The sequence below is a fragment of the Mesoplodon densirostris genome, chromosome 15 (assembly GCF_025265405.1).
Source record: "Mesoplodon densirostris isolate mMesDen1 chromosome 15, mMesDen1 primary haplotype, whole genome shotgun sequence".
Classification (NCBI taxonomy): Eukaryota; Metazoa; Chordata; class Mammalia; order Artiodactyla; family Ziphiidae; genus Mesoplodon; species Mesoplodon densirostris.
In genome coordinates, this window is record NC_082675.1 from 64,972,443 (window position 1) to 64,993,763 (window position 21,321).

Consider the following 21,321-nt stretch of genomic DNA (forward strand, 5'->3'; position numbering starts at 1 on the left):
CCGTACAAGATCCTGGGCCTCATCTCGTATTCCTGATTTCTCCAGTGCCTTCCAGAATCAGGGGTGGGCATGGGGCACGTGCCCCCACATGATTCAGGGTTCATCTCTTCATCACAGTGACACAGCTGCCAGGCAAACGGTGCCCCAGGCGGCTGTCCTTCCTACAGCAGGTGGTCCTTCCATACACGAGCACACAGAAGGTCAGTAGGGGCAGCCGAATTCCCGTTTCCCCCAGAACTAGCCCTCTCCAGAGATATCACAGAGTGTCTCATTTTACTTAGGGTAAGTCCCTTGAAATGCATGAACAACAAAAACTAAACTTAACGTTCTTCTTGACGCAAATATTCAAGATGGGGAGTAGAAACCTCTCTTGCAATGAAAATGAGACCTCGGGGGGCCAGCTCTCAACTCCAAGCCAACTAAACAGCCACACTTCTGGTGATGCTTGGCATGGCCCCCCATCCTGCGACTGGTCCCACAAACACACAGCACAGGGGCATCCATCTGCACTTCTAATGCAGGTTTTCTGACTGTCAGCACCCCTGGAACTGTCCACGTCATGACCAAAAAGTCTGATGTAGCCTCTGAAAGGGAGGCAGTTCTGTGGCACTTTTAAAGGCTGTGATTTGGCTCATTCTAAGGGATTTCTTTCCAACACACCATCAGGGTCCTTCTCCCTCTCAGTCCCTCTCCTCAGATCTCAGCGTACAGCCTGAAAATCGACAAGTGCTCATAATCAGGTTCAGCTCAGCAGAATGTTTTAACTCCTACTATGTGCAGAAGGCTCTCTGCCTGAGCTTTGCAACATGGAAGCCTCCAGCCCATGTGGCTACCGAGCACGTGAAATTCGGCTAGTCAGATGAAGATGAGCCGTGGGGGTAAAGTATACACCGGGTTTTGAAGACTTAGTACAAAACAAAGCTAGAGAATAAATTACAAATAATTTTTATACGAATTACGTGTTGAAGTGATAATATTTTGGATACACTGGGTTAAATAAAATATGTCACCAAGATTAATGTCACCTATTTCTTCTTCTTTTTTTAATGTGACGACTAGGAAATTTTTAAAGTGAATATGTGGCTTGTATGATATTTCTGTAGGACAGTGATGGTCTGTATACTAGAGAAGAAAAGCATCACAATGGTTTGGGGCTCTGAGGCGTTCTGAGTGAGTTGAAATTAAAACAGTCCCCACAAGACATTTGTTTTCTACATAATTATTTGCTATCCACTTGTACCACCTGCTTGGAGAAGATTCCAACACACTGAACCTTTTAGCAGGGCAACAGTATGAGATGTTTGGGGCAAGAGGTGGGATCTGACCCACCATTATTCTCTGCAGGTGAGACTATAGGTAAAACTCTTTCACAGTGTTCTCCAGGTGTGATCAAATTGTTAGGCAGGTTGGAATTTTCTCAACCCACCTGCGTTGCTAGCAATCATGTTCGTGATCTTTAGGGACCCAAGATGGAAGGAGCTGTCACTCAGGCCCTCAGCAGAGGACCAGCAATCTCAAAGAAATGCTGGAATCTGGCTAAGAAAGGAGGAGACGTGTGCACACAGTCTCAGCTCCTCACCTTCCTTCTGGGATGTTTGCTTGTGGAGAGGTATTAGTTAGGGGAGTTCCATGACCAGATATGTGGAAAGAAAGAAGAAGTATAGACAGGCAGCATACTCTGTGTCTCTTCCATGGGCTGGGCATGGGTTTTATGTAATCTCACTATCCTCACCACAACCCTGCTGTGTGGGTATAGGCCCATTTTATAGATGAGAAAACTGACACTCAGAAGGTTGACTCACCCAGGTACTAATGCAGGTTGCTTCTGACTGCCCCCCGCCTACAGAAATGATTTGATGCATAAAACTGCTGGGGGATTAGGCCTGGCCTAGAAATCAGGTCACATGTCCTGGATTCAAATTTCAGGAGTTGGGTGACCTTGGATAAGTGGCTTTCTCTCCCTGAACCTCAATTTTCTTGGAAAAAAACCAAAAAAAAGTAGGTACTGGTGCACAAAACCAGTGTTTCTTTAACTTTTTTCAACTATAACCGATTATAGCATTTTTTTTCCATGTCCAGGATCTAAATCTATGTGTGTGTAAAACTGAAAGAAAAGTTTGATTGAACAATATTTACTTTATTCTGTAACAGCTTATGGAAAAACCTGAAAGAACTTTTTGGCCAACCCAATACATATGATGCATGTTAACATTTTCTAATCTATTCTATTTATATATATATATACACATATACACATATATATATACATATATACATATACATATATATATATATTTAAGCTGGTGGATTGCGACCCACTAGACTGATCATATGACCCATGATAAGCTGCCACCTATAGTTTGAAAAACAGTGCTCCAAATGATTGATTTCCAAGCTTCTCTCCAGAACTAACATCCTGAGGGTCTGTTACTGAGGTCAAAGGAAAAGTCTGTAAGCACCTCGGGCTCCGATCAGCTCTCCCCCTGCCCCTCCTCACACAGATGAGGCCCAGAGAACTTAACATGTTTCTTATTGGAATCAGATAGCAGACGAGAGGAGCCTGTAAGAACACTGCCCTCCGGACCCATCAAGAGGTCCCCGTCCATGTAGGCTGTTTGCTGGGACATGGAAGTCTCTCTATTATAACAGAATGCTTCTCTGTAATAGAATTTGTTATATGGGGCTTTACCATTCAATCTAGCAGCACAATACATTTCAGAGCCCTGGAAAAGATGAACTTGAAGTCCCCCTGATTGTAAACAGTGCCAGTGTAAGGAAACCCCGTTGCCCCTTTTGATTAGAAGGTTATAAAGAGCCTTATATTGGCAACCCCTACAGGAACTTATTTTCCCTCCTAGCTTGTCTCTGAAGAAATGACGGCCTCGTCCTAGGGTGTAGGGCCAGGTGTGCTCTAATCCCATGCAGTGAATGGGGGGAATCATGACATTCAGACACAGCCGAGATGTCTGCCAGTGTTGTTACAAAGAAAGCCTCACCCCTCCCCGACTTCTTGCTAGTGCCTGTGCAAGGTCTCTACACCAGAGTGTTCCTGAAGCTTCTGTGGGCATCTCCTCTGCATCCAGGTTCCTTGTCTATGACCCCTGGGTGGATGTCCCGGTGTACTCAAGTGTGGCACTGAGAAGGCAAGCAGGGGGCATGTGGCCCCCGCTCGAGCAGCTAAGGAGGTGAATGGTGCTGGGGGCAGGCCCAGCTTCCAGAAGGCAAAAGGAGGCCCTGGCAGCCAGGAGCAGAGGTCAGGGGCAAACAAGGCATGAGGTGCAGCCACAGCAGGCCACTCCTCCCCACGCTGGGCCTTTTAGTGATGCTCCACGTTGCCTTGAGTGGGCATATGTCTGTGTTTCACTTCACAGTTTCTTTTATTTCACTTGTCATGTTAGGAGCTGTTCTATCTTCAGAGTTGGCTTAACTCCTAGGAGTGGTGGCAGGTGGCTCCTGGGGTCCCAGCCAGCCTTCCCTCAGTGCTCCTGCGCCCCTCCGGGCTGACTCCGCTGGGGCCGACTCCTCTGGGGCCAGCACATCTGCACTTCCCTGAGGTAGTCAACAAACACCTGGAGACCACAGCGGGCTGTGAGCCACGCACAGGGGAATTGCTCAGGCCCCACCAACACTACGCCCAGACCCAGGCCTCACGGCTTGTGCTTACACAGTTTCAGAGCCAGCGTGGGCAAGATGGGCTTCCAGAGCTCTCTCAGCCAGAGCTGAGCCCTCCCACACACTTCTCAGGCTCCTCAGGCCCTGCATCAGAACATGGAAAGTCTGCAGTTTTCAGCACCTGGAAGGACATGCGCAGAAGTTGAGGCTGCTTGTGTGGGTTCAGGAAGGGCCTCTGTCACCCTAACCCCTTTCCTACTGTCCCCCCAAGCCTCCTCGGCTGGCTGATGCCCATAATTCCACAACCAAATTCCTCTGGGGCAAGACAAACCTGGACTTTAGCCCATGTTAAAATGCCCATATCTGGGGCTTCCCTGGTGGTGCAGTGGTTGGGAGTCCGCCTGCCAATGCAGGGGACACGGGTTCGTGCCCTGGTCCTGGAAGATCCCACATGCCGTGGAGCGGCTGGGCCCGTGAGCCATGGCCACTGAGCCTGAGCGTCCGGAGCCTGTGCTCCGCAATGGGAGAGGCCACAGCAGTGAGAGGCCTGCGTACCGCAAAAAAAAAAAAAAAAAGAAATAGGTGAAATTAAGTTTTAACAATATATTTTAACCCAATATGTGCAATATATGATTGTTTCAACATGTATCAATCATGAGGCATGTTAAGGTTTTTTTCTTGTCCTCAATCTTTGAAATCTGGTATTTCACCTTTTTGGGCACTTCAGTTTGGAGTGTCCACATTTCAAGTGCTCAATAGCTACAGGCAGCTATGCCTACTGCATGGACAGCTCTAGACTGTACACACCTGGAGGGCAGGAATCGTTTACTAGTGCTCACAGATGCACTGGATATGGGAGCTGGAGGAAATCTCAGGACCACCTGGTCTAACACCCTTGCTCTGCAGGTGCGGAAACAGCCTCAGCTCACGAGGGGAGGGACTCGCTATAAATCACAGTGACTAGAGGGTCTAGCCAGGCCAGAGATCTGTCTTCCAAACAAGACCCCAATGATCCTTCTGTGTCTCAGTCTGTGTGGTCTTCTCTGTGCAAGAAGACTCTGCCCCCTTGCCCACCGTGGGTCCTGGAGGGAGGTGTTGACTGATCAGTGCCCAGTGGTATGTTAGGGTCCACTCAGTGGCCTCCATTTATCCACTGGGCAGAGTCCAGTGCTCACACTCAGGCCAGTGCCTCCTTTTACCCCCCATCTTCTCCAGTCCTGGGTCAAGCTGTGACCCAGGAGAGAGAAGGACTCAGGAGGAAGGAACGCTGGCAAACAAGCCAGGTGTGGATGCCAATCACACAATTCTTGGCAGCAGAAGCCATTCTGGGAATCCTGATGTACTAATATTATAATCATGAGGCAACCATCCATCCAATCGGCCATGTGCTTGTTTCTCCATGCTGGGTCCACACCTCCAGCCACAGAGCCCCAGCTGAAATTACAGGAGTACCACCTCCAGTTCCTACACTCTGCATCCCCTCTGCAAGCCTACTCAACCCCGTCCTCCACACTCTGAACACTGGAGGCTACTAGACCTCTCTTGGGTAAGCCTATCAGCTGAGCTGCATGCCTTACAAGGATCGGCTGCGCTGTGCCCACACCTGTTTATGCCAGTTGTGTTTGTTATTGTTATTTCGCAACTTAATTAAATATAATGTAAATTGATGAAATAGAAATTCAAAAAGAAAGTAAACTGGGGATTTCCCTCGTGGCGCAGTGGTTCAGAATCTGCCTGCCAATGCAGGGGACACAGGTTCGATCCCCGGTCCGAGAAGATCCCACGTGCAGTGGAGCAACTAAGCCCGTGTGCCACAACTACTGAGCCCACTTGCCACAACTACTGAGCCTGCACTCTAGAGCCTGCGAGCCACAACTACTGAGCCCATGTGCTGCAACCAGTGAAGCCCGTGAGCCTAGAGCCTGTGCTCCGCAACAAGAGAAGCCAGCGCAATGAGAACCCTGCGTACCACAATGAAGAGTTGACCCCGCTCGCCGCAGCTAGAGAAAGCCCACACGAAGCAACGAAGACAATGCAGCCAAAAAGAAAGAAAAGAAAGTAAACTGAAATTTACATGCAGATGAAAGTGACAGACTCAAAGGTGAGTCATTAAAAAAAATGCTGTTTAATTAGGTAGGTGTGAATGAGATAATAAAATATTGGAAAGCAAACCAGAAACCTAGAAGAATTTTGTACTCAAATATGCTTTGTATGTGTCTTTTAAGTTCTTCACTTTAATAAATCCATTCTAGAAACCGCAGAAGATGACTTATTTATGAGGATGTGAAGTTTATGCAAGAAGAACAGTGGGGAACGCCAACCACTAAACCCACATACAAATAAGAGGCCTTGACCAACCTCAAGAGATTAGTGAAGAAATGTCCACATATATTCTAAGTCAAAATATTTAAGGTATTCATATACCTTTGGTTTCCAAGGCCTGCTTTAACTGGCTTTTTCGGTTGACTTGTTAACTGTGGGTTCTAGGCAAAAGCTGACTAAGTCAAATTTTTGCCCTCTGGGGGAAGCCCGTGATATATAGCTGATCTTCACTGAACACTGTTGTTGAAGGTGTGAGGAGCTCTTGCATTTTAATATGGGGATCTTGTATTGGTCAGGGACCAGTGAGGACCAGGTAACTCAACAGAGACTTTAGTGAGGGGGGCGCACGTGAGAGAAGTCATGAGTAACAACAGCAGGAAGCTGGTAGGATACCTGGAGAGGAGATAGTATTAACAGAGCACTGACCCAGAGCTTTCCTGCAGGTGCCAGACAATGGTGAGGATCCATGGGGGAAGCTGGAGCCACACACAGGACACAGGCATGGTAGAGATGCCACCAGATTTAAAGAAGGGTGGGGAGGAGAGAGGGAGACACCTGGTTTTCCCCTTCCTCCTGCCCTCCTGCCCTGAGGTAGTGTCTCCCATTGGCCAAACCTAGCTAGAAACCCACTGGCAAGGGAGCCCGGGCAATGCAGCTTTCGGGTCAGCCCCCAGCATGCGGAGCAGGGCAGGGAAGAAATGCGTCTGAGGATATACAGGCCTAGGACTGGCCCAGATCTCCTGAAATCCAAAAAGGCCCCACTCGATGACTCAGAGTGGAATTTAAGACACTTTTCAGGCTGATCATGGAAAAGTGCATATTTAAGGCTGGAACAGGGAGAGGGTTGTCCTCCTGCTGCCCCACGATTGTGCTACGTAAGTGACTGCTTATTCCGAGGCTGGCCTGAAGGGCAGCTCTGGGGAAAAACCAGGGACAGGGATTCCTTCAGGTGCAGACACAGGAGTTCACAGAAGAGCAGGTAACGAAGTGCCCTGGGAAGGCTGAAGTGTTCAGTAAGAGGCAATGCCGGGCTGCACCCCAGCCTTTTCAGTTTTAGGACTTTTAAAGCATTTGTAAAGGCTTTTAAAGTTTAATAGGCTTCTTGTTGATTCTAACCAAATCTAAAAGACGGCTAATTCAAATGGCCATTGCACTCTGTTTTGGCCATTGTCCAACTGCGGTCCTGAAGTCAGATGCTCTGGACCCCGTGGGCAGCCTGGTCACGGCTGCCTGGACAATGATGCTATCGCCTGGCCGGGCCCCTATCATTTTTTTCCCCTCTTGTTTTCAGTTTACGTGCAGCCATTGTGGTGACTTTAAAGATTAGGCAGCTGGGGCTTCCCTGGTGGCGCAGTGGTTGAGAGTCCGCCTGCCGATGCAGGGGACATGGGTTCGTGCCCTGGTCCGGGAAGATCCCACATGCCGCGGAGCGGCTGGGCCTGTGAGCCATGGCCGCTGAGCCTGCACATCCGGAGCCTGTGCTCCGCAACGGGAGAGGCCGCAACGGTGAGAGGCCCGCCTACCGCAAAAAAAAAAAAAAAAAAGATTAGGCAGCTGTTGTTGAGGGTTGTGGTGGGTCATAGTTGCAGCATTTGACTAGCATTTAAGAGACTTGGCTGCTGGTATGTGGCTTGGGGGCAGGTCACTTCATCTCCCTGGGTCTCAGGGTCCTTGTCTGTAAAATAAGGGAGTTGAACTGACGTTATGCATTTCAGGGTCATCCCTCCGACATCACTTTCCATCATGAGGGCTTTTAAAGGGAGGTGAAGAAGGAAAGGGATTTTAGGAAGAAGGTAGTTTGAGTCTAGGCAGACCTTGGAAGAAGTAAAAAAAAAAATTCCTGAGACGAGATTCCCCTCCTCCCCGCTTATCATATGCTTTTTTCCCCTAGAAGTAGAATTCTAAGGAATTGAGAGTTCTGGTTACTTGGGGTGCACTTAATCAAGGTCTTACTGCATTTTCAATGGCAGAGTTACACAGTGGTTTGCATATGCAGTTACTCCCTAAGTGACTTCTGTTCCCTGACCTCATATCTGTTTCATTAAAATTGAACACTTTGAAAGGAAAAAGGGAGCATGCAGCAGGATGGTTCCACCTGGATACAGCTCTGGGGAAACAGCAGTCAAGGTGATAAAAGGCAGCATCCAACCATGCCCATATTGTATTTTCAACCACACGTCACAGCGCTTTTCAACCTGGTGAGGCACTTCTAAGGTTAGTCTTCTCACTCTGGGGCAGGTAACTTTGGTGCAAAAATCTCTCCCAACTTCCTCTAAGTAGAGACTGTAACTGAACTTCGGCGCTAAGCGACGTAACAGATTATCTCAATACTCCCTAAACGCTGTGCATCAGGACTCAGGCATTCTTGGCTCTAGACAAAAATAAGGAGTCCTTGAATTCCCATGGCCACTTTAAGGCAGTTTCGTGGCAAGTAGTCTTGTTGCCATGTCCTCTAGAGGTGGAGCAGCGGTCTGCGAAAGCAAAGCCGTTTATAGCCTGCATTCTCATCCCAACCACCGGTCTGGCGGTCAAAGCAAGAGACAGCAAAGTGAGCTGGGAGGAGAGTCCTGGGGGAGGGTTAACCAGTGGGGATCCCAGTAACTGATTACTGGGTGAAGGAATGAATGACTGTGTCTCGCCGAGGTGTCCTGCAGCCCACAGCTGAGGGACGGGGAAAAGCCCATGGCTTGCAAGCTGACAAACAGCTGGGAAAGTCTTATGTAGAACCCAGCAACCGCAGAAGCCATGTTTCAATCAGGCGGGTGGGCTGCCATCCAGGCCATCACCCAATCTCTCCTCAAAGCTTCCCTTTCTCCTGGAAACTTCTGTCACTGTCCGATAGCACCTGTAGCTCTGCCTTTACTGGGGACTCAGGTCCCTGGTTCCACCAATGTCCTCCTACCCCTTTACAGAAGTTCCTTTTAATTTAGCAGGTAAAAGTGCTTACATTCTTTTTGCAGGAAAGAGAAAAAGGAGAAGGTGCCCATTGTGAATATCTGATTAGAAAATTAAAAAATAGGAGGCATTTTGGATTCTTAAGAGAACGTATGAGAGCAAGCAAGGGAGAGAGGGAGAGAGAGAGAGAGAGAGAGGAAACGGAACCACAGGCCTGATCTCTTAAAGACAGGTCACAAGCTGAGCTGCGAATTTCTATGAAAGCTCTGAAACGCCAAGTTCTCTGACTGAAAATGCACTTTCTGGGCAGGGCACTTAGACGGAAAGGAAATGGGGCTCCTGATGACATCAGGGCGGCCACAGATTGCTTCCTGGGCTCTGGCATGACTTTGTCCTTATATTTTTCTTTTAAAATAATTATCAGGACGTGACGGTGTTTGACAGGGAGCTGGCAAAGAGGGAGGGCAGGGGGCTGGCTGGATATCAGGCTGTTTAGGGGCGAGGGCACTGCTCCAGTTGTCAGGGACGGGGGTGAATGGAGAAGGGAAAGCTGACGAGAGGCTTTCGCCTGAGGTGGAAAGGCTAAATCTCAACATGGTCACGAAGCTTGTGAATTAATGTTGCTCCCTCTTATGTGGCGTTTGAGAGGAATGCGTGAGGAGAGAGTGAGGAAGTATGGTGAACCAGTTCAGCTCAGTGACCCAGCCACCCAGGATCTGCTTTTTGGCAGTTACCAGAGTCTTTGTGGGATCTACGTCATTTTTCCCTGCTGGATTGCAAGTCCCTCAGGGAAGCCTAAGTTTTGTTTATTTCTGTGTCCCTGCCGCCAGCACCAACATCACTGCCATCACCATCCCCATTGTGGCCTCTACCGTTCCTACCAAGGCGTGGTCAGCAGATACAGAGAATAAATAGGAAGGAGCCTCCTCTGGGAGTGTCTGTCTGGCCCCTGCTGATCCTCTTTTCCTAAAAACTGGCTCTTCTCTCACCTCACAGGGTTCCCTGGTTATTAAGGAACGCTGCTCACTGACCAGAGTTGATTGGACCAAAGGTAGATAACTGACTTAATCTCGAGTATCCCACCCAGACTTTCCCTCCCTGTGGCCAGACCTGATGCCCATACAGATATGAATCTTGTATCCCCATCTATCATGTGCAAGGAAAATCAAAGAGAGCTGATTTTTAGAGAGGAAAGGATCAATGAGTTGTATGGAGAGAAGCCAAGATGAGAGGGAATATGACCCCAGAAAGATGGACAATATTGAGGAAGATATTGGTTGCCAATGGCTTTCCTGGTTCCAGTCTCTCATGAGGTCTGGCTGTAGCGTTGTCCCTGCTTTTAAGACCCATGACATATCCCTTTATCTTTGTAATAAATGGTATTTTCGGCTTAAACTAGTTTGAATTGGTTTTCTTTACTTGCAACCGAAAGCATCCTAACTTTCAGTTACCACCCTGCCCCTCTCAGCAGGCAGCCCTAATAAGTCACAGTGATCTTCCTGGTAAGCCTCCTCTGAATCCTTCATCTGACAATCACTACCATTGAGCCAAGCTAGTAGATGAGATAAAAATCTACTGGCACAAACAAACTCCACAAGCTACTAGCTAACCCAAACTCTACGATGGGCTAGAGTACCAAAAAAAGTACAAGATGAGAACATGGGAGGGAGTGAAATATTTTGACGGGAACTTCTGAGCAAAGACTTGAACGTTCGGTGTGATTGTACAGTGTCAGAGATGGGCTGGGTGCACTTCAAGTGTGAGAGATGACAAGGGCAGCCTTTATGGGTCAGTCACTGTATGGTGTCTTCCTGTTCACACCTTACCAGCCTGTCTCTGGGTCTCAGAATACTTTTTTGGTTACTATTGTTGTTTAGGATGCTCTAGAAAGATCTGCTTAGAAAAGTGATACTAAGCAAAGCCAAAAGTTGGCCTCATCCACAGCCAGGATGCTTGTTCTTCTACTGCTTCCCAGTTCCCTGTGGGACTTGGAGAAGGACCAAAAGACTCGGATGGTCTTGGTGTCCAGGCCTGACTTTGTTACCAGCGCACCCTCTCTAGTGAAATCCTGTGCTTTGGCTTCCCAGAATCCATCCCCCTTTTCTAGCCACAGCTTCTGATTTTCTTTTGTGGATTACTGGCTCGACTCTGGTCCATGTGGTGTAGGAAAGATACCATATCTGGTTCCTGGGAGGGGCATGTGACCAGGCATAAGCCAATCAATGAGTTCTATGCTCTGGCTACAGGGATTGGTTCAGGGATGGACATGTGACTTAAGACAGCCAATCAGGCTCAATCAGAGTGAATCCTAAGGCTTTGCCTTTAACAACCAGCAAGAGGTGTTTTCTTTTTTCTACTGGACTTGAGCTGGAGAGGCCATGAGGCTGTCTCCACTGCTGCCGTCTCACAACCTTGCTGAACTGAGAATGAAGCCAAACCGTGAGGGAAGCAGAGCCAGGAGACAAAGAAACCCGTGTTCTGAGTTTCTTGAGCCTAGGTGCAGGGGGTATCTGAATCTGACCCTCCCCAGGGATTGTTGCCAATGCATATCCTGTTTTGCTTCAGCCAGTTTGAGTTGGGTTTTCTCTCATTTGCACCCAAAAAGTCTTATCACACTCCGCCTCAGTTACCTCATCAATAAAATGGGAATAACAACAGCTATCCTTTGTATAGGATTGCTGCCAGGCATAACTGAGTGCCTATAAAATGCTTTACTGATTACCAGGCAGGTCCTAGAGGTAAATGAAAATACCACTCCACTCCAACAAATGCTTTTGGGAAGGGGCGTTGAGAATTCTCCAAAGAAAAATAAATATGAAGAACGCTGTCTCATCTTCCATACAATTTATCCTAGCACGATGCCTGGCCCAGAATAGATGCTTCATAAATAACGGTCACGTGTTCAAAGCCTTTGAAAGAACGCCCCTCCCATGTCTTACCACTGGCCCTCCGGGCTTTCCCCAGTCCCATCTTGTAGAGCATTTAAATGGACTCCACTCTCACTCTGGCTTTGGCTTAAACTTTGTGACTGCCCAGCACCCCCTCTTCCCCTACACACACCTTCGAAAACCCCCAAGCCTACTTGTGCTACCAGGGGGGTGGGAGAGGTTGCAAGGCGACAGATCCAGCAGAGGGACTGGGCAAGTTGGGTGATTAAATGTGATTCCTAAAAATGAACTGGCAGAGTGCAGCCCTACCGACCCCTCCTGCTGGCTGGGGTGGAGGGTGGGAATCAAGGCGGCCCCTCTGATAAGGAGCCTGGTTATCTCTGGTGTCCAGTCTCAGGCAGCTGGCAGCCTTTCCCATCCCGCCAGCACAGGTACAGTGGCTCCGTCAATGGCCTCTTTCCCCAAATATCAGTCATCACCTAAGACAAGCCTAATAAAAGGCTAAAGGCGTCCACTCCTATACCAACTTCTAACGCAATTCAGCAATTCACTTTTCAATTATTTGTGTCTCCTTTAAGCTGCTGGGCTGCAGCCCTTCTCAAGTTCCTCCTTTGAAGTCCGAGCCCCCAGGCACTCCCAGGAGGGGGCACCCACACTGCCATCTCTGGCAACAGTAAACTTTTCGGTGGTGTTTGCTTCTCTCTTCTCCCATCAGCAGCCCCCCACATCAGGGACATTTGGTTTGAAGGAGTTGGACTCCTTCTCCCAGGTTTTTCTCATCAAGCGTTCCCTTTTTTACGTTTCCTCGTTGTCAGCAGATTAGGATTGAAAGTAATTTACATGGAAGTAGGTGATTCTACAGTTCAGCCTGCATGCTTTTGACAATTAACTAAATAAACTGCTTGGGGTCACTTGGAGTAACAATTCACAGACTTGCCTGTGACAGGCAAAAGTTAAACTCCTCTGTGTGCAGCGACCTCCCCACGGGGTGAGGGGGAGGCTAGTTCTGCAGGAGGGAAATTCAAGGCATCTTATTATTCACCCGCTCCCTTTCCAGTTCTGACCTTAAGAGTACTCTTAACCTTCCTCCTCCAGCTTGCTAATGGGGAAATAAATCTTGGGAGAGTATCTTAAATTCTTTTTTATCACAGACTGTATCACCAAGATAATAAGACCAGCCTTCAGAGTAACCATTAAGCCACAGAAGGTGTGGTCATCATTTATGATTTTTTTAGCCTTAATTGCTAGACAGACACTTTAAGTGGGAAGTCTGTCTAATGAGCCCAGTCATTAAAACATCAAAAACTGTTATCTGGGGTTTCTATTTTAGTTAGACATTACATTATTTTAATAAGGGGGCCGCATTTCTTGTCACAGGGTTTGGTAATGGAGGCTGAAGCAACCCCCTGGGGACTGGGGGAGGGGGAGGGGGAGGCAGGCTTGCCTTTGGAAAACAAGGTCGAAAATCAAGCCTGAGCCCTGCAAGGGGGAGAAGGGGGATGCAGACGAGCAAGTCTGGGCACCTGATCGGGAGGAGGGCCCTGCTGTCGGGGCAGTGGGGGTGGGGGGCTGGAGCCACCGCCCCGGCCCAGGATGGGAGAAAGCAGGTCACGGGGCGTTCTGGTCTCCTTGCACATCGTTTCGGAGCTTTCCAATCTGTCGCCACACCTTGGCGCACAGCGTCCTTGGCCTGGAAGCTCCTCTGTTCTTGGCCTCCTCCTTGCTGCGTGGGGAGGGAGGAAGCCTGCGGGCTCGCCCAGTCCCTGGCCTCCCGGAGCCGCCCCTCCTCATCCGAGCCCATTTCTCCCTCCTCCGGCCTCACAACAGGCATTCTCAGAGCTGCCTGGCGGCACCCAACTCAATTCCACACTGGGCATTCTCTGACTGAAGGCTGAAGATTTGGACAGTCATTGTTGGCTACTTTTTACTGATCTGGACCAGCACAGTCCTATGTGAGCCACAGATGCAGGCGATGTATGTAATTTAAAATTTTCTAGTAACCACATTTAAACAATAAAAATAAACAGGTCATTTGAAGGACATATTTAAATACCAACATATCCAAAATATTATCATTTCAACACGTGGTCAATATTTTTCAAATGGTTAAGGATCTCTTTTACATTCTTCTTTTCACACTAAGTCTTACACTTCCAGCTCATCTCAGTCTGGACCACATTTCAAGTGCTCCAGAGCCACGTGTGGTAGAGATGACCGTATCGGACAGAACAGGTTTAAGCTTTGGTTTTCCAAGTAGCTAACGGTTACCGAGCACTTACTCCGTGCCAGGCACTGTTGTAAAGAGTTTACACGTCATAATTCATTTAACACTCACAACAATGCCACTGAGTAGATGCTACTATTATGCCCATTTTACAGATGAGGGAATTGAGGCAGGGAGAGGTGAAGCAACTTGCTCCAGGTCAGAGCTTGTGAGTGATAACACCCAAATGGGGCACATTGTAGGTATGGGCTCAGCATATATTTGAAGCCTGACTGTCGGGCCCCTTGCTCATTCTAAATGCAACTGAGCCCTAGATGACCCAGTAATTGTGCTGACAAATTCCCCACCACCCCAAGCCATCTGGGAGCTGCTGGTTCCCTCCCTCTGTGTGACTGACACCCCTGGCCATGGAAGCCCCAGGTAACCACCAGCTGCTTGTCTGGGGGTTCATGTCTAATACCAGGAGATCCTCCTCAAATAGGAAACTTGCCAACAGGTAGCTTCTATTTTGAAAAAAAAATCAAGAGGTGAGCTAAAAAGACAACCTTTTAAAAAAAAGAAAGCTTTTAACACTGACAACTTCTGACATTGAAGCACTGGAGAACATCCTAAAATCCACCATCAAACCATAGGATAGCAAAAGATGACAACAGGAAAACATTTCCATGGTTATTATCACCTCATCATCAAAAAGATATGTATGAACAGTGAAGGCACAACATACTCCAGCCTAGTAGATGCTCAGTAAACACTGGCTGGAAAGGTTAGCTAACCTAGTCTTCTTGGAAAAGTAGATAGAGCTTGATAGAAAGAGTTATCATCCATGGTAACTATTTCACTCCAGACACAACTGAGAATGGTTATCAAAACCAGGAAAATAGAACAGGATGACCTAAGCAGACAGAGGTTTGTGTGTGTGACAGACAAGGAGTGTGATGTCTTGGTGGAGGATGAAGGCAGGCAGGGCCCAGGGCTGCACTGCAATGATATCCCACACAGTCAGCCTTCCTCACTAGACCAGCGCAAAACACATAAAAGTGGGCATGTGAGGAAGGGACGACACCTTTTCAAAAGGGGGACATAATTCACAGCATGATTGGTTGGTTTTATATTAGAACCCAAGTCAACTGATTAAATTTATAAAGAAGAGACGCAGGAAAGGCAAATATAAGACATGGAAGACCCGGTTGTCTGTATATACAGGAGATGAAAATGCCGGGGTGCTAGTGGTCACAGACCAGCCCAAGACTTCCACAGATCAGAAAAGCCCATTCCCACAAAGAGAAATGAGAGGTCTAGTCTGGCCCCTCCAGGGAGGCAAAGATTCATGGGAAAACAACAAAGACACCATCAACAACCAAGGCCTCTGGCAAAGAGGAAAGGATCATGGTTTACTGAGTTGAGAGAAGAGAAAGCTGGTGGGATGCAGGAGATTCTGACCCAGCAGCACGCAGATCTCAGCACAGGAGAGAGATCTCGGCACAGGAGAGAGTCACGCAACCTGGGTTGAATCCAGCCCAAACAACTCCCTTGCTCTGTGGTCTTGGGCAATTTCTTCACCTTTCAGAGCCTTGCCTCCTTTATCTATAAAACAAGGATAATAATAGCTGCCTTGGCAAGTTGGGCAAATTGATAAAAAAATATGTAAAGTTAACATATGACGAAGTGATTCCACTCCTAGGTATATACACAAGAGAAATGAAAACACTTGTCCACAGGTAAAAACCTGTACATGAATGTTCATAAGAGCCCCAAAATGGAAACAAACCAAATGTCCATCAACTGATGACCAAAGAACAAAATGTGGTAGATCCATACAAGGGAATATGATTTAGCAGTAAAAAGGACTGAAGCACTGGCACATGCTACAACATGGATGTACCCTGAAAACGTCATGCTAAGTGAAAGAAGCCAGTCACCATGGACCACATATTGTGCGATTCCATATTTGCAGAATATCCAGAATTGGCAAATCTACAGAGACAGAAAGTAGAATCATGGTTGCCAGGGGCTCTAGGGAAAAATGGGGAGTGACTGCTAACAGGTATAAGGTTTCTTTTTAAGGTGATGAATATGTACTAAAAATGATTGTGGTGATGGCTGTACAATTCTGCGAATATAGTAAAAATTTTGAATTGTACACTTTTAATGGGTAAATTGCATGGTATGTGAAATATATATGTATAAAATCCAGCCAGTGCCTGGCAAGGCCCCTGGTATAGGAGATCCTTTCTTCTTCTTTTTTATTTGTTATAAGGATGCAAGAGAGGCAAGCAACACAGGGATCTAAGTGCTCTCGGGGGTCTGTCTTCCAACCGGAGGCAAGCTTCAGGTTTCCCTGGGTGGCCCATTCCCCAGGCAGAAGTGAACAGGTTGGCCCAGCAGCGTGTGGGTGTGCTGTGCAATGCCAGGGCACACCGCAGTGCCTCCCAGGCCCTGGGCAGGCAAGCCCTGCAGCTCAGGGCAGCGGGGTGTGGAGGTTATATAAGAAGAGCCCACACCCAGCTGTCTTGGGATAATTCAGCCTTGATTTCTGCTAACACCACCCTCCCATAGTGCCTGCCGTGGCTGGCAACACATTGATAAATGTCTCTGTGGCTCTGCAGGAGATGTGTTCCAACTGGGTGGCTCGCTCCCACGGGGCTAAACAGTGTGGAGAGTGTTTGCAAAGGCTGTATGATGCCCCCTTCCTCTTCACTTCTGGTCTTTCCTCAGAAGACAAGTCCTCCCTTCTGGCCCCCAATTCTGTTGATGTGGGAAGAGTCTGGAATGGGATTTAGGATATGCGCAACCTTGGTTCCGGTGGCCACTGCAGACTTTCACATAGATGAGTGATCTCAGGCCTACGGGAAGGCAGAGCTGAGAGCTGTTCATCTACATCACCCCACACATGGTGCCTGGTACACTCTGATGGATCCTCCTTTACAAAGCCAGGAGCTGGCAAGGAATCTTAGTGCCTCTGCAGGGGCACTATTGCATCCCAATACAACATTGGGGCATGTGGGATTGCGCCGGGCCTTGCAGGACACATAGGGTCCATGACCCTGGCTCATTTAATACCATACTGCCCCCCAGCAAGTCAACCCCAAAGAAGCCCCCTGTACACACTTTCCAAATGCCCCCTGAGGATGTATTGCTCCAGGGCGTGGGGGGAGGCAGTATCGTCCCTGGGATCTCCAGTGTTTCTTCCAGCCCCATCAGTGGTGTGCTAGGAAAGCTTTGACAACCAGCTCTCCAGAACAAAGGAGGCATGTGGGGGTGGGGGGGCCCTGGTGTGTAGACTGTGCTGATTTCCATGGTGTAAATACTCCCACCACGGCCAATTTCAGTGACTGTGCTGAACCACTGGTTACAAAACTCCTAAAATTTAACCACCGGCTCCAGCGCTCACAAGCCGGTACAGGCTGGCCCCAGCATGCCTGACGCTGTGCGTCTTCCTGTACAGCTAATTTAGAAGGTGCCCTGAATTAAGAACTCAGTTGGAATACTCTTTCTAGGGTCTTATTTTAGAACCAAATAATAATACTAATAAAAATCCTGGGCTTCCCTGGTGGCGCTGTGGTTGAGAGTCCGCCTGCCGATGCAGGGGACACGGGTTCGTGCCCCGGTCTGGGAAGATTCCCACATGCCGCGGAGCGGCTGGGCCCGTGAGCCATGGCCGCTGAGCCTGCGCGTCCGGAGCCTGTGCTCTGCAACGGGAGAGGCCACAGGAGTGAGAGGGCCGCATACCGCAAAAAAAAAAAAAAAAAATCCTGAGAGCATCTTGTGACCTGAACCAGGCTATGGAAAAATGAGAAATGCTTCACCGAATGGCAAGGCTGCTGCGTGTACATCAGGTGAGCACAGGGCCACGCACGGGGTGGCAGGAAGCTGCTTGCTTCTCTGCCCATCGCCAGCTTTGGTGACAGTCCCTGCCCCAGAGCCCCACAGCTTGAGGGGCTGAACGACTCTGGCTGGACTCCTCCCCCGCAGCCTTTCCCAGCAGAATCCTCTCCTCTGCCCAGCATCTCACCTGCAGAAAGCACTTGACAAACTCTTCTGTCCCCAGGTGGTAGACTTAGTGCGCGCCTCCTCCCAGGGGGCCTTGGTTTCCAAAACTGGCAACAAAAGGAAGAGGGCAATACTTAAACCGAAGAATCCCAGACGTGGACACAGGCGGGCAAGGCAGCCCTGCGAGGCCAGCATGGCAGAGAGAGCAGCTGTAATAAGAAACAAGGGGTGGAAACCCTGTTATCATGGCGGGGGCGGGGGGCGGGTTATGGGAACAGGATGGGAAGACAGTACCAGCAAGAAGCTGAAACCCCTAAAGGAGGCAGTATTGAGAACTAGTTCCCAGATTGGGGGTGGGGAACCCGAGGAAAGCAGGAGGGAGGATTACCAAGGGGCTGGAGGTTCCTGGGACCTAATGGCTTTGTTCGCTATCCTGATTGTGAGGATGCTTTCCCCAGCAAAACCTATCAAACTGTAAACATCCCCCAGGCAAGCTGTGGAGATGGGTATTTGACTCGACCCAGAGACCCACCATCTTGGAACAAACCATCGTGGCATTAGGAAGAACCAGGGAAAGGGGATCTGGAGCAGGGTCGGGGGGATGGGGTGGGGCGACAGGACCTCTCTGGTCGCCCACGTCCAGACTGCGCGCAGATTGCAGGGGTCCAGGGAGGGGCAAGGGAGGAAGGGGGGGAAGTGGTTATATAAGTGGGCTCAGCAAATAGTCAGACTGCCCGGAATTGTCTGTTTGCGGGGATGAAGGTGATATAATTGGAATCAGAGCCTCAGCTGAACCAGGAAATGAGTGGAGATTTAAATACCAGGATGCAAAGTTTACCAAAAGGATAGGAGAGAGGGAGGGAGGAGGGAGGAGAGGTGGAGAATGTGGGGAGCGAGCTTTGGAGAGAAAGGTGGAGGAAGGGTCAGGAGACGGAGGAGGGGAGTTAGGGAGAGAGGCCAAGGAGGAGGGGAGGAGGGGAGGAGGGAGGGGAAGGGTTGAGAGGAGGAGGGGAGGGCGGGGGGGGGGGGGGAGGCCAAGGAGGAGGGGGAGGAGAGGAGAGGTGGGAAAAGGGTGGGGGAGGGGGAAAGAAGGAAGAGGGAGGGGGAGGGGGAGGGGAGGGGGAGGGCTGAGAATCTGGGGAGGAAAGGCGCTGACACAGCAAGGCCAGGAGAGGTTTGCACAGTAGACTCCCTGAAAAGATTCCTGGAGGTCGCCAACACCTTTCAGGCAGCTGGGAGGGAAAGAGGAGCCTGGAGATGTTTCTGGAGATAAGCGCAGCTTGGGCTGAGGCCAGAGGCAGGCCCAGAGGCTGGGCTGGGCAGAACCCAGGGTGCTGGGCAGGGCCTGTGGTGCTCTGGCCGTTCGGGTGCTCCCAGGAAGCAAGTCACACACCACACTGACATGGGAGCCCTCCTGGACAGCATCCCCTTTCCCCCGGGGGGGTTGTTTTCAAATTAGGATGGAGTCTAGGTTCATCCCTGGAGCTTAAGAATGAGCTTGGCTCAGGTGCTGAGATGGAGCCTCAGAAAACTCTACGGGTGCCCCCAGTGAAGTAAAGAGCAAATTACCTAGAGAGTAGCTGTAGGACTGGTTGAGCTGATTTCTTCAGTCCTCGTTTGCTCTTGAAAGGAGTTCAGAGGTTCCTAGGGTTTGATTTTATGCCCCAATGTCACCTCTTCTTTCTCCCCTCATAAAGACAAAACGTTTCCCTCAGATATTTGTTAGACCACATGAAATTCCACCATTAGAAAGTCATTGCTTTGAGTACATCTGAGGCTAGGAGAGTGAAGTTACTTGCACATGGTCACAGGTGTCTGACTCCGGAGTCTATGCCCTTCCCACCCGAGGGGAGCAGTGGGGTGCCCTTCGGGGTGAAGCACCCAGGAACAGTAGCGGCAGGCTAATATGGAAGGACTGCAAGACTCTAGGGTTTGGAATTTTCTCATGCAGGGGAAACCTGCAGTAGGAAAGCAGGAAATAAGAAATGGTTGAGATTTCAGAAACTTGCAGTGCAGATTTCAGAAGTTTAAGTGCAAGGAGGTGGCCTGGCTTAGCAGGAATGTTAGGTCAAAGGGAGCAGGGCATACATAAGGAAGGATGTTTTCCCAGCCTGAGAACCCAAGAGAGGGGAGATTTGGGGAAAGGCAGAGCTGCACAGACCTCAAGGTTCACCCACCCTAACAAACCCATTTGATAGTTGAGGAAACTGAGGCACAGAGAGGGGAGGACCTGTCCACTGTGAGTCTGGAACCGATGGGCCAGACCATGGGTTCCCTTGCTCACTGCCCTGTGCAGTTTCTTCTCAGTACCAGGGCCAGCTGCTCACAAGCACTAGCAAGTTAAAGGAAGCCAGGTAAGAGCAGGAAGGCAAGCAGGCAGACCAGCAGCAGCAAATGCGGAGGTGCTCCTGGAGAGATGCCAGAAGGAGCCCCCAGCCTGGTACGCTGGGAGACCGATGCTCTGGGATTTGTATGCTGTGTTTATTGAGGCCTGATGGTGTGACCAAACGGTGGTGGCCTGGTTCAGGCCGAGCTCTGTGGGCAGGGCCTTCCACCCCTTTTGTCCTGCTCTGTGTCCTGTCCTGCTTTTTCTGTTTTTACTGACTATGCATTTGCTCCTTGCCATGGGATCAGCAAACTATTGGAGTTGTTAAATGTCCCTGAAATTGTGTGTAAAAAAGTAGAGAGAGGGGAGCACTGCGGGGGAGGGCAGTGAGCTGTAGCTAGGCAAAGCCCTAAAAGCCCTAAAAGGTTCTGGAGTACAGAGACTTCCTGGAGGAGAAGAGCTTGGAGAGGGAAGGCCACACAGTTCCCAGTGTGGGGTGAGATGAGGGGTAGCGTCCCGGAAATGGCCTTGGGGCACTGCTGGGAACCCAGGCCAGAGGTGGCTGTCACAGGCTGAATGGAGGCGCAGGGGAGAAAGCAAGGGGATGAGGGGACCCCAGCCTCAGCCCCTGAGCAGAGGGAGCCCAGCCAGCCAGCCCAGCCCTACCCTTAGTTTCCCAGTTTTGGACACCTGGACCTTGTGCCCCTTTAGGGAGGGCCCCTTCCCTTTCTAGAATTGGAAAGATCCAGAGATGACTTGAAACTGCCCATCAAAATGAGTGAAAAAGCAGATATGAAATTGTAAACAGTGTAATCATCACTGTGTTGCAACAAATACACACATAAACAGAGTGTGCACGGGAAGAGAGTGGGGCAGCCCAGCCAAACGATGGATAAATGAGGACGCCTGAGGTAGGGCCTGGGATGAGCCAGGACAGGGACTGTGGATGTATGTTTTCTAGACGTTCTATACCAAGCATGCGTTACTATTATCATGGATGCAAATGTTCATTTATTGAGAAAAGAAAAAAATACTATTTTTTACAAAAGAACAAGAGGTGCCAT

At 49.4% G+C, this 21,321-nt stretch overlaps 1 protein-coding gene across 6 annotated transcripts in view; it reads right to left on the bottom strand.

The window, feature by feature from the left end:
* ZBTB7C (zinc finger and BTB domain containing 7C) overlaps window positions 1-21,321 on the bottom strand; it is a 375,288-nt gene that overhangs the window by 51,323 nt on the left and 302,644 nt on the right. The window contains exon 4 of one of the 6 annotated variants that reach the window (XM_060118294.1): window positions 17,954-18,038. The exons of 4 other annotated variants lie outside the window; for them this stretch is intronic. The gene's annotated coding sequence lies outside the window, so the exon portion shown is untranslated. One more of the 6 variants, XR_009534485.1, reaches the window with a different exon arrangement.